This window comes from Amblyraja radiata, chromosome 5 (assembly GCF_010909765.2).
Source record: "Amblyraja radiata isolate CabotCenter1 chromosome 5, sAmbRad1.1.pri, whole genome shotgun sequence".
In the NCBI taxonomy this organism is placed as follows: domain Eukaryota; kingdom Metazoa; phylum Chordata; class Chondrichthyes; order Rajiformes; family Rajidae; genus Amblyraja; species Amblyraja radiata.
The window spans coordinates 17,955,932-17,972,754 of NC_045960.1; positions in this window are offsets into that span (position 1 = coordinate 17,955,932).

A 16,823-nucleotide genomic window follows, 5' to 3' on the forward strand; every position below is an offset into this window, starting at 1 on the left:
AAATTTTGTAGAACAATTCCTTTTATTTTTATTAATTTGTTTTTGTTCATCTTTTGTTATTTTTATTTTAATCTTAAAATGAATGTATTTAAAATACCAAAGAGTAAAAGAAGAATCAACGAAATAATCCTCCCCGCACGAAAAATGCTTTCTTGTTTTTCGACCACATTACTGCGAATCTACATTCTCCTCCCTAACTCCAATCAAGATGCCCTTAAGGCCAAAGATCCTATAGCGGAGCTCCGCTATAGGATCTTTGCTTAAGGCTACCCGTCTGGAAGATCAGCTGAAACTGCGTACCTCCATGTCGCAACCAAATATCGAAAGCTTTCCCACAAAAAGCAGTCACAACAAAGTAATTAAAAGATTAGTTAATTTTAGAATGAACATTTTTTTTTTTTCATTTTCTTGAAGCTAGTAAATAGTACATAGATTTTTACATCCTAATGTGCATTTTGAAGTATATCTAATTGAAGTTTCTTGGATGCGGCCTTATTAGATTACAGCTAACTTCATGCGGCATTCCAACATGAAAAGGTTCCCCACCCCTGGGTTAGGAGAAGAAAGGCCACTGATGAAACCAGACCATGTGGGGTTCTCCTGAGGAGGGAGAGCTGTTCAAGATCTCTTCAAGATGTTGACGGAGATGGTTGTGTGGTCATTCATGGGGAGGGGTAGCTGCATATCCCATCTCCACTGAATATCAAAGGCAGTTTGATATTGGTTGTAAACCAGCAGGGGCTGATTACAGAGCAGGCCTATAATGCTGAACAGCATGCTCTGGAAAGCAGCCATGAAAGTGCCAGCAAAATCAGGATCCCAGGTCATTAATAAATCAACAAAAGGGTTTGAAGCCTATCGCTGCACTGCCTCTCCCAGCTTTAAAATCTGAGTGCTCAAATGTATTTGGAAACTCGTTCTGAATTCTCCCTAACTCTGCACCTCTATCACGATGGGTTACGATGGGTAAGTAGGGTGGTGGGTGTATGGAACAAGCTGGCACTATCCCAACATTTGAGAAACAGACAGGTACAAGGAGAGGACAGATTTGGATGGTTATGGACCAAGCGCAGGCAGGTGGGACGAGTGTAGCTGGGATATGTTGGATGGTTTGGGCAAATTGGGCCGAAGGGCCTGTTTCCACACTGTATCACTCTATGACTCTCTAACTCTGTGTGCTCGTTGGATATGCACATTTCTGCTTGGAACTGACCCACCGTGCCCGGAGAGGCCAGGGCATTCTCCGGAGACAATTGCAACGATTGTTGCAGTAAAGTTTGGGTCCATCTACACTTGGTGCTGCTGTGGCAAGACCAGCATAATCGTGAGTCCATGAAATAAATCTCTTCCAATGTGGAAAAGATCACTGCAGCATCCACAGTGTATCTGATTGGAGAAGATTTCCAGACTTTTGCTGTCATCCTTCACACTGCCTCGGCAAGGCCACCAGCATCACCAAGGACCTTGGGAACGAGGTACAGAAGTGTGAAAGCACACACACACACCTCCAGATTCAGGGACAGTTTCTTAGCAGCTGTTATCGAACAACTGAACCATACCACCACAACTAGAGAGCAGCCCTGAACTACCATCTACCTCATTGGTAACACTCGGACTATCTTTGATCGGACCTTACTGACTTTATCTTGCACCAAACGTTATTTCATCAGCATGTCTTCACAGTAAAGGCAGTCTTTCCACTGACTGGTTAGCACACAACAAAAACTTTTAGGTGTATCTTGATACACGTAACAATAAATAAATAAATAATCTCGACTGTTATCTGGCAACTGAACCATTCCCTCACCAACTAGAGTGCAGTCCCGACCTCCCATCTATCACATTGGAGACTCTTGAGTATCTTTAATCTGACTTTACTGGGCTTTCCCTTGCACTAAATATTATTCCCTTAATCCTGTATCTGTTCACTGTGGATGGATTGATTGTAATCATGTGTAGTCTTTCTGCTGACTAGATTACATGCAACATAAAAACGTTTCACTGCACTTCGGTACACGTGACAATAATAAACTAAACTAGATTGCAAAACCATGCCAATAGAGACTGCTGGAAAGAGCCTTGGTGCAGAGAACCAAGAGCTTGTTCAGAGGTTAATCAAGAGTTCGCCAGCGAAACCTTTTTCATCTTTATCAGCGCGAGATCTTCCTTTAATGTTGGCTCTGCTTGTGGTCAGCATTTGGTGAAAACTATCTGAGCAGATTACCTCCTAAACTCACTTTGATTCCTCTTGTCATGCTGCTTGTTTGTGTTTTTTGGACCTGTTGTTTTCTGCTTGTCAATTGTGCCCCTATTTAAGAAAGTCTTCAAGGAAAAGCTGGGGAACCATAGTTCTATGGTTGCCTGTTCTATGGTTGGAGAGTATTCTAAGATAAATGCATTTGGATAGACAGGAGATGACGTGTGGTTTTCTATGTGGGAGATTGTCTTACAAAATCTATGAGTTTTTTCAAGTAACCAAGAAGGTTGAGGGCCAAGCCATAGATGTGGCCTATATGGACTTCAGCAAATCCATACAAGGTAAAGTTCCACATTGTTGGCTGCTCTGGAAGATTAGATCAGACAGGATCCAGTGAGAGCTACTAGACTGGAAAGAGAAATTGGCTTCATGGAAGGAAGCAGAAGTTATACCAGGGCAGGATCTTCACAGTTAATGGTAGGGCCCTGGGAAGTGTTGTGGAGCAGTGGGATCTCGGAGTGTGGGAACATGGCACCTTGGAAGTGGCATCACAAGTAGATGGGGTAGTTGAGAAGGCTTTTGGCACATTGGCCTTCAAATCGGGGTATTGAGTATAGAAGTTGGGACATCATGTTACAGTTGTGTCAGATGTTGGTGAGTTCACAATTGAACTATGGTATTTGTTTTTGGTCACCATGTTAGAGGAAAGAAGTTGTTGGAAAGAGTGCAAAGAAGATTTATGATGATGTTGCCAGGACTTGAGGGCCTGAGCTATAGGGACAAGTTGGGCAGTCTAGAACTTTATTCCTTGGAGCACCGGAGGATGAGGGGTGGTCTTGAGGTATACTTGCCTTCTGGTTCTTGAGGTAAAAAACTCGCTGCATCTACAGTGCACAGTGCAGATGCAGTCTTAATAGGAACCCGAGGGGCAATCTTTCTATACAGAGGGTGGTGGGTACATAAGAATAAACTGCCAGAGGAGGTAATTGACGCATGTACTATAACAACATGTAAAAGACATTTGGACAATCACAAGCACAGGAAAGATTTAGAGGGATGTGGGTCAAATGCAGGCAGGTGGGACTAGCATAGATGGGCAAGTTGGGATGAATGACCTGTTTCCATGCTGTGTGACCCCATGAGAAGCCAACATGCAGGTTACATCTCCATGTTTTTTTGAAGTTTCCCACAAGCCAGCTGCTTAATCTTCTGTAACATATTGCTCAGCTTCTTTATTATTGGCGCCTTTGCTAATCTATAAATTGATTCTGGTTTGCTTTGCGAAGGATAAAATTGGAAGTAGAAGTAGATATGGAAAAGAATTAAAATGTAGGTACCTCTTTATGACCAAACTGTGAGGCTGCATGGCATGACACCGATCAGTAGCCTGATTCTTGCAGTCTTCTAATTACAGTTAGCTCCAAATGTTGCAAAGTTGCACCATATCTTAAGATGTTAGAGATACAGGCTCTACGGCCCATTGAATTTACACCGACCAGCGATCACCACTTACACACTAGGGGCAATTTACAATTTTACCAAAGCCAATTAATATACAAACCTGAATGGTTTTGGAGTGTGGGAGGAAACCAGAAAAAACTCACGTGGAGAACGTACAGGCAGCGCACGTGGTCAGGATCGATCCTGGGGCCCTGGCACTGCATGGCAGCAACTCTACCGCTGTGCCGCCTTTCGTCAAACGGGTCTTGACCCAAAACGTCACCTATCCATATTCCTCAAAGATACTGCCTGATCTGCTGAGGTACTCCAGCACTTTATTTCAATTTGTATATTAACCAGCATCTGCAATTCTTTGCTACTACTTAAAACTGATATTTTTAGGTTGAAGGCAATGATCTGACCATGTTACCCGAGTTTCAAAAGTCTCCAAGAGAAAACATATGTTTCTAAATGATGTTTCCTACAATTTAAACATTAGATTTTAGAGAGATTGTGTGGACCTACCAAGTCTGCACCAACCAGCAATCGCCCTGTACACTATTCTCCACAATTGAGACAAGTTATTATTTTACCAAAGCCAATTAATCTACAAACCTGCATGTCTTTGGGATGTGGGAGGAGACTTGGAGCTTACCCACAGAGAGAACATCCAAACTCAGCACAGATAGCACCCGCAGTTAGGATTGAACCCGGGTCTCTGGCTCGAAGGCTGCAGCTGTACTGCTGTGCCACCGTGCCACCCTCAAATGGAAGATATAATCTTTTTGATATCCATCTGTGTATTGTACACCACATGTAAAAAATGTGCACTATTGTTATAAATGGAAGAGTTAGAGGTAATGCACATTAATCACAGAGTAATCAACTACCATTCATTTCACAGATTAAAAATGTGTTTGGATGATAAACTGCAGCTGTTGGAAATTAACCACGGTGAAAACTCATCCCAAACACCACGCTGCCACGACTATTGAAGACAGACTTTTGTTTTTGCCGAATAGTATTTGGAATCAATAATTTGGCTAAAAAAATGGCTAAAAATAAGGGTGGGACAGTGGCACAGCGGTAGATTTGCCATCTTGCAGTTTAATCCTGACTACGGGTGCTGTCTGTACGGAGTGTGTACTTTCTCCCTGTGACCGTGTGCGTTTTCCCCACGAGCTCCGGTTTCCTCCCCCACTCCAAAGACATACAGGTCTGTTTAATTAGTTTGATAAAATTGGCTTGATAAAATTGTAAATTGTCCCGAGTGTGTGCAGGGTAGTGTTAGTGTGCAGTGATTGCTGGTCGGCTGGTTTCGGTGGGTTGAAGGGCCTGTTTCTGCACTGTTTAAGCACTGTATCTGTAAAGTAAACTAAGCTAAACTGGACTGAAGGTGCAGACTTGTACTCTTACCACCCGTAATCATGCCACTTCTATTAATTGTGCCTCTCCTTTCCATCTCATGACCTTTCCACCAGGTAGATATGAACCTGTTTTCTTTTCCATGATCCCTGTCTTTTCCATAACTTCCATCAATCCAGTAAGTACGGGGCTGCATGGTGGCACAGCTGCTAGAGCCGCTGCCTTAAAGCGCCAGAAGCACTGGTTCCATCTGACCCCCCCCCCCCGGTTGCTGTCTGTGCGGAGTTTGCATGTTCACCCTGTGAATGTGCGGGTTTCCTCCACGTGCTACGGTTTCGCATCCGTTCTATTTTGGCGTGCAGTGGATGCGGATGTAGGATGACACAGAACTGGTGTGATTATTTTAACTCCTCTTCCCAATCCCATTCTGGTGCTGGGCCGCCCCCCCTGTCGGAGTGAGGACACGTACCCTTTCCCTTGTCCTTCAAGTTTAATTTCAAGTTTTTTATGTACCTTGTGTGTTGTGAATGTTGGCAGACCAAATTCCTTCCAGGGATGAATAACGTTTTATTGTATCATACAATTTGGAGGAGCAGCACCTCGTAGTGGGCAGTTTACAACCCTGCGGTATGAAAGTGAATTTCTCTAATTTCAAGTAACCCCTGCATTCCCCCTCTCTCTCTCCTCCTCCTCCCCCCCCCCCCCCCCCCCCCCCCCCCCAATCATCCTTGCAGTTCCACTGTTCGCATCCTTGTGTTCCTTTGTTATCACCTACTTCCTCCAGCCAACAATTTGCCATCATTGGCTCCACCCTTGCTTGGTCATCTGTTGCTGGCCCTGATTTGTTCTGGCCTTTTCTTACCTCCATTTCCCTCTCTTCTACTTTCAGTCTGAAGAAGGGTCCCGACCTGAAACATCACCCATCCTTTCTCTCCAGAGATGATGCCTGACGAACTGAGTTGCTCCAGCAGTTTGTGCCCAACATCGGTATAAACCTACATCTGCAGTTCCTTTTTTGCACATTGACTTAAGAGATTCAGATTTATTTCCCTTCTGCTCTGTCCCTCTGGGTACCCATCCTGGGCTTTATTTATCTGAAACATGTACTCTTCAGTCATATCTGAAGGTTGCGACACGCAAGGTGCTGCCCCACAGCTAATTCAACAGCGAATTGTCTCGTTTTTGTGACTGGTTAACAATAAATGGTGCTGAACCTTATTTATCCTTCCACTCCATGGAGAAAGGGGAAAACACTAATATTGTAGGTGGAGGAAGGAACTGAAGATACTGGTTTGCACTGAAGATTGACGCACGATACTGGAGTAACTCAGCGGAACAGGCGGCATCTCTGGAGAGAAGCAATGGGTGACGGTTTGGGTTGGGACCCTTCTTCGGACTGAGAGTCAGGGGAGAGGGAGAGACACAGAGATAAGGAAGGGTAAGGTGTGAAACCGAGACAGCAAAGGGGACGGAGATAAAGGAAAATGTGGAATAGATCATTGTTAGCTGGGGAAGGTGACATTGAAGCAAGCACAGATAAAATTGAATCAGGAAGTCAGTCAGACTGGTCCGAGGGGGAGGGATGGAGAGAGATAGAAAGCGCAGGTTACTTTGTACATGGGGTGAAGTGATAAAGGGAACTGAAGGGAGAGGGGCAGGGTGACTTGAAGTTGTAGAAATCAAATTCATACCACTGGGTTTCTAGCTGCACAAGCAAAATATGAGGTGTTGTTCCTCAATGGTTAAACTTAGCAGTTTATATTAAAAAAAACATTTGTGAGAAGAAAATGGAATTGAGGTAAAGTGAGGTGAAGTACAAATCTTAACAAGACAAAACTAGTGACGAACTATAACAAAGGAAACTGATTGCTTTTGCCTTCAAATTATAATTAAGTTATGCAACTGTTCTTTATAACATTTATCACTTATCCCACAGAGAAATCATTCCCAAAATGAAACCGGGCATGGAGTTAATGCATTTATTCTTTTTTAAGTAAAATGTGTTTTGAATTTTCAATGGTGCAACATGGATTAATACTTGAATGATAAAAATTAATTCCACATTAGAGAGGGTAAAGAAAGCTATCAACCTGTTACTCCGGCATTTTGTGTCGAATCCTGATGCCAGTTGACTTTTCTTTCCAATTTGTAAATATGTAGTTTGAATACGAAGACATCTGTGGGAAATTTCCCTGAACTAGCCGGGAGCCCAGGATTCATTTCTCCTTGCCGCAGTGAGATGGATGGCATGGTTTGTGTTTTCAGGATAAATACCCAGTGTTTTCACCTGATTGATCTGCCTGCCGATTATTGGCTGCAGAATGCAGTTTTTATCACTGTCGCAGTGAGATGGAGCATTGAAACAGGCCCACTGGTCCACGTCACCCATCAACCACCCATTTGCACTTGACCCTACATTAATCCCATTTCATTCCCGCCAGGATCCCATCACCTCTCCCCAGATTGTATCATTTTGCTTGAGGGAAGTTGCCAGACCTGCGTTATCCCAGCACCTTATTTTTGTAAACTAGCAAACACAGTTCCTTGTATCTACTGTACATCTGGAATTGAGTCCGGAGGGGTGAATGTGTGAAAGACAAATCAATAAAACCGAGATGCTTAGTGATACAATGCAAAGGAACATGCGTTTACAGATCGTTGTATGTAACAGGATGAGATAAAGTTTAGAAGCCATACGGGGGCTTTGAGAGGGTAGGCCATTTGGGCTGGACATGCATAAAATACATGTTTAGAGATACAGTGTGGAGACTGGCCCACAGAGTCCATGATGACCAGCAAACACGTGTACACGAACACTATCCTACACATGAGGAACAATCTACAATTTTACCGAAGCAAATTAACCTACAGACCTCACCGCCTTTAGAGTGTGGGAGGAAACCCACGTTGTCATGGGGAGAATGTACAAACTTCCTGCAGACAGCACCCATAGTCAGGATCGGACCTGGGTCTCTGGCACTGTGAGGCAGCAACTCTACCGCTATGCCACTGTGCCCCCCTGTTAGGTTTGACTTTGATTTTGTGCAGCAAAATCCTCTGTATCTACAGCTTCTGACAGTGACAAACTTGTTTAGTTTAGTCTCGGTGTGGAAACCAGCCCTTCGGCCCACCGAGTCTGCACCGGCCAGCATTCCCCGCACATTTATATGATCCTACACACCAGGGACAATTTTTACATGTAAACCAAGCCAATAAACCAACAAACCTGTACATATTTGGAGTGTGGGAGAAAACCAAAGAAAAAACCCAGGCGGTCACAGGAAAAACTTACAAACTCTGTACAGACAGCACCTGTCGTTGGGATCGAACCTGGGTCTCTGGTGCTGTAAGGCAGCAACTCTACAGGGCCTGTCCCACGAGCATGCGACCTGCATGCGGCAAGTCGGAAGCGGGGTCCGCGCGAGGTTGAGTGATCCCCATACAGGGCCGGTCCCACCAGCATGCGCGACGGAAGTGGGGGCCGCGCGGAGGTCGAGTGAGTGACGTGATGTTCGAGCGAAGTCCGCGGGAAGTTCACGTGTGAGGTACACCGTCAAGACGCTGTGTACGGCGTCGAGATGCTGAGCACGCCCGTCGAGGCGGTGCTTACGGCCACAATGTGGCTGTGGGCCGGCAGGCCGTTGCCGCGCGGAATATTTGAACACGGTCAGTTTTTCGGAGCCCCGCGCGATGTCGGGACCAGGTCCGCACAAATCCATACGGCTCCGGCGATCGAAGTGGGACCGGCCCCGCGAGGCCGTACGGCTCAAGCGGCCATGTTAGGTCGCGTTAGCCGCATGGAGTCGCATGCTTGTGGGACAGGCCCTGTAACCACTGCACCACTGTGCTGCCCTGTCAACTGGAAGCGGCTGATTCGACAACTGTTCCAAGTGCAGAGTTTTATTTACACGCCTGGCTTAATCACCGATGTGAACTAATTTCTGTAATTTAGAATTACTGGGTGGTAGCTTTAATCTTCAATGAAGTGATGCGTAGTGTTCCGTACAACCATAAATTCCAGCTTAACTCTTTTCAAGTGAATTAGTTGGTCAAGCTGTCGACCTGCAGCAAGAGTAAGTGCCTTTTCCCAGATTATGCCTCACTTGACATTGATTTTTGTATTGCATGTCTCAGTTCTGCATGTCTCAGTTTGTTTGGTGTTTCATTGACATGCATGTAACTACCCATTTTAACATGGAATTCAGGCAAGAAGAATAGTCACTGGCTGATCACTAACCATAATGTTATAGAGTCATACAGCGTAGAAATAGGCCCTTCGGCCCAACTTGCCCACACCGGCCTACATGTCCCAGCTACACGAGTCTCGCCTGCCTGCATTTGGCCCATATACCTCCCAACCTGTCCTATCCATTTACCTGTCTAACTGTTTCTTAAACATTGTGGTAGTCCCTACCTCAACTACCTCCTCTGGCAGCTTGTTCCATACACCCACCACCCTTTGTGTGGAAAAAGCTATCCCACAGATTCCTATTGAATCTTTTCCCCTTCACCTTATACCTATATCCTCTATTTCCCCTATCCTGGGCAGGAGACTGTGCAGCTACCCGATCTATTCCTCTCATGATCTTGCACATGATTTTACATGTTCTTTGTATCAGTGCCTTCAATGTTAGTTTGTTCAGATGAAGACCAGTCTAGGTTACCATTTTTCTCGTTTCCACTAAGGAGGACATTTTTAAGAAGGCAGTCAGGCAATAGCATGAGCAAGAAATAAAGTGCTGGAGGAACTCAGCAGATCAGGCAGCATCTGTGAAGGGAATGAGCAGACATTAAAATACATTTGGGCAGATGCGTGTGTTGGAGCCATTAAGCTTAAGTAAGTTTATTATAGTCACGTTGAGTTACCTTTAATTATTATCTGCCTGTGTTAATGTGGGTGGGATTTTATACGTAGTCTGGGGCGTGTTTTTGGCTAGAGGATTCTGACGCAGACTCTCAGATGATTAGTTTCGGTTTGATGTCGGGCATGGAATGAAACAGTTTTCTTCCATGACCACAAGCATGACCGGGACATATATATGTTGTAAAAACCGCTTGGTCTCGCCGATGTAGAGAAATTGACACCTGGAACAGCGGAGACTGGCCCTTGATTATGCTGCTGGCCTTGCCGAGTCGGTGTGGTGTTTGACAGCAAAAGTATGGGAATCTTCTCTAATCGGATGCGCTGTGGGTGCCCAGTGATCTTTTCCATGTTTGAAGATATTAGTATCATGGGCTTATGGATCTTTCCGGACCTGAGATGGCTTCAGTTTGATGTGGTGGAGACATTTAAAACCTAAATCTTCCCATTATAAAAATCTCAGGCATAATGCCCGCACACTGATTGATATGAGCCTTTTAAAAATAAATTCATTTCATGATTGAGCAATAAACTTTATTTCTACTGTGCTCAGAGCGCATTTTGAAATAATTGCATGTTGCAAATTGACGTGTTGGCTGTGCTGATAATATTTACCTCTGTTATTTACTTTAGACTTTTCAGATATAGCACGAAAACAGGCCCTTTGGCCGTCAGAGTCCATGCTGACCAGCATTTACCCATACATTAACACTATGCCACATACTTGGGACCATATACAGAAGCCAATTAACCGACAAACCTGTCTTACTTTGGAGTGTGGGAGGAAACCCAGGCACCCGGAGAAAACCCACGCGGTCCCAGGAAGAATGTACAATCTTTGTACAGACTGCACCTGCATTGGAATCTTACCGGGTCTCTTGCGCTGTGAGGCCACCGTGCCACCTTATTGAATAACTCCCAAGGCTCCACACTAAAACGGAAGCCAAAAATCAAATCAAAATACCATGAGTGCTGAATTACTGTTAAAACACAAAGTACGTTCTACAACACAGGATAAGGCTCAACCAAGATGACACCAACATGACTTCACGATGTCGTAGCGGTAAAGTTGCTGCCTTGCAGCACCGGAAACCCACATTCGATCCTGAAAGCGAGTGCTTGTTTGTACGTTCTCCCTATGATCTGTGTGGGTTTTCTCTGGGTGCTCCGGTTTCCTCCCACACTCCAAAGACGTGCAGGTTTGCAGGTTAATTGGCTTGGTAAAATTGTAAATTGTCCCAAGTTTGTGTAGGATAATGTTAGTGTGCGTGGATCGCTGGTCGGCGCGGACTTGTTGGGCAGAAGGGCAGGTTTCTGTGCTGTATCTCTAAACTAAACAGCAATGCACACAAAGACTATGGATGCCTTGGTATACAACGGCAAGCGGTGTTTTACATCATTAACTATTCAAGATACGGGAAGCTCCACAGCCGTGGAACCGTCAAAATCAATGTGACTTAAGCAAAAAAAGCTGGAGTAACTCAGCGGGTCAGGCAGCATCAAGATCAAGAGAGTTTATTGTCATGTGTCCCAGATAGGACAATGAAATTCTTGCTTTGTTTCAGCACAACAGAATACAGAAGGCATAAATACAGACCAGATCAGTGTGTCTATAAACCATTGTATAAATATATACACACATCAATAAATAAAACAGATAAAGTGCAAATAAACAGACAATGGGCTATTAATGTTCAGAGTTTTGTTTGAGTTGAGTTTAATAGCCTGATGGCTGTGGGGAAGTAGCTATTCCTGAACCTGGACGTTGTAGTCTTCAGGCTCCTGTACCTACTACCTGAAGGTAGCAGGGAGATGAGTGTGTGGCCAGGATGGTGTGGGTCCTTGATGATGCTGCCAGCCTTTTTGAGGCAGCGACTGCGATAAATCCCCTCGATGGTAGGGTGGTCAGAGCCGATGATGGACTGGGCAGTGTTTACTACTTTTTGTAGTCTTTTCCTCTCCTGGGTGTTCAAGTTGCTGAACCAAGCCATGATGCAACCAGTCAGCATGCTCTCTACTGTGCACCTGTAGAAGTTACATAGAGTCCTCCTTGACATACAGACTCTCTGTAATCTTCTCAGGAAGTAGAGGCGCTGATGTGCTTTCTTTATAATGGCTTCAGTGTTCTTGGACCTGGAGAGATCTTCAGAGATGTGCACGCCCAGGAATTTGAAGCTCTTGACCCTTTTCACCATCAACCCGTTGATATAAACGGGACTGTGGGACCCCACCCTATCCCTTCCAAAGTCCACACTCAGTTCCTTGGTTTTGCTGGTGTTGAGGGCCAGGTTATTGTGCTGGCACTATTTGGTCAGTCGATTGATCTCACTTCTATACTATGACTCGTCCCTATCAGTGATACGTCCCACAACAGTGGTGTCAATAGAGAAAAAGAAATGGGTAAGATTTTGGGTTGGGGCCCTTCGGACTTCTTGGAATGAATGCGATGCAGCTTTCACGCCTGGCATCAGAAGGAATCTTTCAATCGCCACCCCTCTCTGCTGTGGTGTGATCTGCATTGAAGGCAGTGAATGGGCATGCACTGGATCATGATTAATTGTTCTGTCAAGAAAAATGTGAAATGCAATGTTGTGACGCCAAGTGTATAATAAAGACTCTTACTGACGCAAATGCTTTGTTGTTGTTCTGGGCCCAAACACCAACCAAACAAGATAACAGATGTGAGAAAACATTTTTAATTCGATTCTGTCAGATTTAATAATCTTTTATAAATTTCGAGTACTGTAAACGGTAAAATGCTCTTTCGCATCAATGATACTTTGGGCCATGATTTGCTAAAGTGGGGTCTTGCAGTCGCTTTTGACGTCAGCACAAATAGTTTTTTTTCAATTTTGTGGGTGACGATTTGGTCGCATCATGTCGCAGCAAGAGATCCAGGGGACTTGAGATCTCACTGGAAATGGGAAATTATTTATTTTAATAATCAGTCATAAAGTTACCCAGCGTTGAAACAGGCCCTTTGGCCCAACCTGCCCACGCCAATCAACATGCCCCATCTACACTGCTCCCACCTGCCTGCGTTTGGCCCAAACCTCTCCTATCCACCTACCTGCCCAATTGTCTCTTAAATGTACTGATCAAACCTGGCTCGGCTACCTCCTCCAGCAGCTCATTCCATACAACAACAAAAAAAGGTTTAAAAAAGAAATGATCCTTCAGGTTTCTGTTAAGTATTCTCCCCCTCATCTGAAGCCTCTGTCCTCTGGTCTTAGCCTATCCAGCTTCTCCATATAGCTCAAACCCTTCAGTCACAATGACATTCTCGCAAATCTTTTTGGAATCCTTTGTAAAGAACTGTTTCCGCGCTGTATCGCTGAACAGAATTGAAGGGGCATGGATGAAATAATAAAAAGAGAAGATGCTGGAAATAATAAATGGTCGGGCAGCAGCTGTGGAGGGAGAAACCGAAGCGGCGATCCCAGGAAAATTGGAGATGTCTTTGGGTCTGATGCCCGCTGCATGAAGTCACCGTGGATAAACTCTATCTGGCCAACCTCACTGTTGAATGGACCGTTGTTTTATGCAGGATCCATTTTCACTGGACCAATGCCAACAGCAATCTCTTTGTCAAGCATTCTGAATATTTCCAGAGATGCTGCCTGACCCACTCGGTTACTCCAGAATCATGTGTCCGTCTCCGGTATATACCAGCAACAGCAGATCCTTCCTACACATTCTGATGAATGGTCCTCGAACCGAAGCCTTAACTCAATTTCCTCCTCCACAGATGCTGCTTGGCTGGTTCAGAGTTTCCAGCTTTTCCTGGTTTAATTTCAGATTACCAGCGTTTAATGTTTTGAATTTGAATTTTGTGGATGGGATAGTAATCAATTAGTCATCAAACACCGTTAAATAATGTGGAGAGAACTTCAATGCAAGTCAATAAAAGTAAAATATGATTAGTCAGGGGTTATGGGGCAAGGCAGGAGAATGGGGGTGAGAGGGAAAGATAGATCAGCCATGATTGAATGGCTGAATAGACTTGATGGGCCGAATGGCCTAATTCTGCTCCTAGATCTTATGAACATGACTCACTGTATCATAGCTGTAAGTCTTATCAGTCTATTAAAATGTCCCTTTCAGGTGGCATACGGTGCAGGTCGCAGTGCCTGAGAGCACCAGAGACCTGGGTTTAATCCTGATATCCGCTGCTGTCTGTGTGGAGTTTACATGCTCTCCCTGTGACTCCATCGGGTTTCCCTGCACACTCTGGTTTCCTCCTACATCCCAAAGACACAGGAGATAGATGGTATATTGGCTGCTGTAAATTGGTTTGAGTGTGTAGGTGAATAGGAAAATCTGGGCTGATCTGGAGGAGAATGTGGGGAAAATAAATTATTTTAAATAAAGGATGAGTGTAGGATTAATGTAAATGGGTGATTGATGGTCAGTGGACCAGAGGGCCTGTTTCCATGCTGAGATTTTAGTTTATGGAGGTACTGAGGTACAGTGAAAAGCTTTTTTCTTTTCTTTTTTTTCTTTCTTTTTCTTCTCTCTGTTGCCTGCTATCCAGTCAGCGGAAACACGATACACGATTTAAATCAACCTGCCCACAGTGTCCAGAGTAAGAAATGCTGCTGTTGGAGCAGAGGTTTACAAAAGTGAAGTGATTGTAATGAATGTTTGCAGATTATGTATCAAATCATGAGAGGAATAGATCGGGTAGCTCTTGCCCACAGAATCTCTTGCCCAGAGTAGGGGACTCGTGGACAAGAGGACATAGGTTCAAGGTGAAGGGGAAAAGATTTAATAGGAATCTGAGGGGTAACTTTTTCACACAAAGGGTGGTGGGTGTGTATGGAATGAGCTGCCAGAGGAGGCAGATGAGGCTGGGACGATTCCAATATTTAAGAAACAGTTAGACAGGTACATGGATAGGACAGTTTTAGAGGGATATGGACCAAGCGCAGGCAGGTGGGACTGGTGTAGCTGGGATGTGGTGGGCAAGTTGGGCCAAAGGGCCGATTTCCACACTGTATAAATCTATGACTCTATCTGCTTCTGGAACCAGCACGCAGAGGCTTGGGCACAAAAACCTTGTGACTCAATGTCTCTACGATTCTTGTGTAGTGAGGGGAGGATGGATAAAGAAAGAAACAATGTAACCCACTGGAAATATAAATTAAATTACTTTCATCTATAAACCTGGCGAGAAAACATGGTATAATTCAGGCTTTCTGTGTGAAGGAAAATGCTTTGAGTTTCAAGTGGAATATTATACAATGCAGTGTTGTTTACAAAAAGGAATACAATTATTGCATTTTGCAAGTAATAGTACTGCGTATCCTGACTAGTGTACTCTATCTCCATTGACTCTAGTCCAATCTCCAAAGCACGGGGCAAAGTGCTGTTGCTCAGCCCCCACTGTTGGCTGTTAGTTTTATTCCTTTGTTCTGCTTCCAAAACAGGAACGAACACATGCTTTTCTCTGCTGTGGGAGCCAAGTTAAAATCGCTGCCATATTAAAGTGAGCCTTAAGGTATGCAGGAGGTGGCACGGTGGTAGAGTTGCTGCCTCGCAGCGCCAGAGCCTGTTTCGATCCTGACTATGGGTGCTGTCTGTACGGAGTGTGTACGTTTCCTCTGTGACATGCGAGCGCTTCCTGCCGCACTCCAAGTACGTACTGGTTTGTAGTTTAATTGGCTTGATATAAGTGAAAATACAAGATACAATTTGTCACTTGCACCAGTTGGTACAGTGAAATGTGTGGTCACCATACTGCCACACAAATAAATAAAGAACACAACGCACTATAGACTCCAACATAAAACATCCGCACACAGCAGAATCAAAGTTTCCCACTGTGAGGGAAGGCACCAAAGTCAGTCATCTTCCTCTGACGTTCTTGATATTCACCTGTGGTCGGGGCCTCCCGAGCCCTCCGCAGTTGCTGCTACGGGCTGCCCGCTGCTCAGGCCCGCTCGCCGGGATGATGGAACTCCGACTTCGGAACGGGAGGGCAACCTTAGCGGCTTGGACCTCCGAATTCGGCCACTTCCTACCGGAGTCCGCGGTTCCCGAAGTCCACAGGACGCGCCGGGCGGAGATTCACACTGGCGACCCTCGGCAAAGGGATCCCAGGACTCTGCGATGTTGAAGTTAGCGCCGCCCGCGCTGGGAGCTCTACAAACCACAGCTCCGCGATGTTGATGCTGCAGGCCCAGCGCTCCCGAGCTTCAAGCGGCGATCCAAGTAGGCATCGTCCGCTCCGCGGTGAATCCAGCGCTGCGCCACCGCTGCTGAAGCTCTGGTCCGGTCCCCGGTCCCTGGCAGGAGAGGCCGCGCCAATCCAGTTGGTAGGCCGCGGGGAGGGGGGCGATCGCAACTCGGAGAATAGTCTCATCCTCACCAGGAAGTGACTGGGAAACGGTTTCCCCCTTACCCATCCCACCTCACCCACATAGGAAAAACTAAAGAACCCTCCAAAACATACTGTTAAGGCAAACTAAAATAAAAAAAATTATAGAAAAAACGGACAGACTGTCGGCAGAGGCTGCCAACAATGCGGCGCCCCTAGTGGTTCCCTCGTGTGCGTAGGATAGTGTTGGTATGCGGAGATCACTGGTCAGCGTGGACTCGGTGGGCCGAAGAGCCTGTTTCCGCGCTGTATCTCTAAACGATCTCAACTAAACTAAAGGAAGCAACTTGCCACTCACAGAGAAAGACTACTTTGGAGGCCGCATGCTGTTCTGGTCGACCTGTTACATGAAGGAGTTAGAGAGGGTGCAGAAGAGGTTTGCCATAATGCTGCCTGATTAGGAGGTATTAGTTACAGGGAGAATTTGGACAAAGTTGTATTGTTTTCTCTAGTACACCAGAAATTGAGGGGAGACCTGATGGAGGTACATAAATATGAGAGGTATAGATAGATCAGAGGGAACTTTTTCTTTCCTAGGGTGAAAAAGAGCATAGATTTAAGGTAAGAGGGTTGAACGTTAA